This window comes from Lupinus angustifolius, chromosome LG18 (assembly GCF_001865875.1).
Source record: "Lupinus angustifolius cultivar Tanjil chromosome LG18, LupAngTanjil_v1.0, whole genome shotgun sequence".
Classification (NCBI taxonomy): Eukaryota; Viridiplantae; Streptophyta; class Magnoliopsida; order Fabales; family Fabaceae; genus Lupinus; species Lupinus angustifolius.
The window spans coordinates 9,939,446-9,940,373 of NC_032026.1; positions in this window are offsets into that span (position 1 = coordinate 9,939,446).

The window sequence follows — 928 nt, forward strand, 5'->3', positions numbered from 1 at the left end:
ATATTCTGGACGGTCCCAGACCAAGCCACTTACGGTCAGACGATCTCGCTCTGTGGTATCACGTATCCTTTTCTAGGCATCGCCCTAAATCATACATCCTTCTCGGAATACTTTCTTTAAAATTAATTACCGAGTTTGACTATTTAATTCCAACACATTGAATACTTTACTTTTTAATTCAATTACGGTGTTATACCAAGGTAGTTAATATCACATACCCATATTAGGGTTATTATATACTCAACCAATCAATCCAAATAGTCAAACACAATTACTGTCTCTCGCCCAAGCGATAATTCCCCAAAAACAATCTCTAAAACCTAGGCTCTCTCGCCCAAGCGAGGTCCTCTCCTCGCCCAAGCGAGGCCATGTCGCCCAATCGACAGAGTTACAGAACCAAAATTTCTCCTCGCCCAGTCCTCGCCCAAGCGATGGTCTTCTCTCGCCCAAGCGAGACCTACTCGCCCAAGCGAGAAGGACCTGGACAGAATTCCAATTTTGCCCTTTTCAGCTAATCAAACGTATTTTCACATGGTTTTTGAAACACCTGCACACAGAAAAGTTCCCAACAACATTCATATATAATATTCAACACATTTCATCAACAATCATATATATTCAAAAGCATTGGAACATAAAAATCTTGGGTTTCTTAAAATCCAAGTTAACCCCAAACTTTTGAGATGGTTTAGGAGATCCGGGTGTCATATTCAGATACCACTATATCACGATGTGTTCTCTCTCACCTTAATGAAGCGTGCTTTAACTCGTCAACTAAGGGTGGTTTGGTTTCAAGGTTCGAACACCGAAATCTTCGTAACTACCACAATAAAAATCCGTTAGTTTCCGATATTTCTAAAATCGTTACTAAAATACTTAAAATCATTTCTCTTTTTCCTCATCGTGATCATACATCCTTTTCATCCAT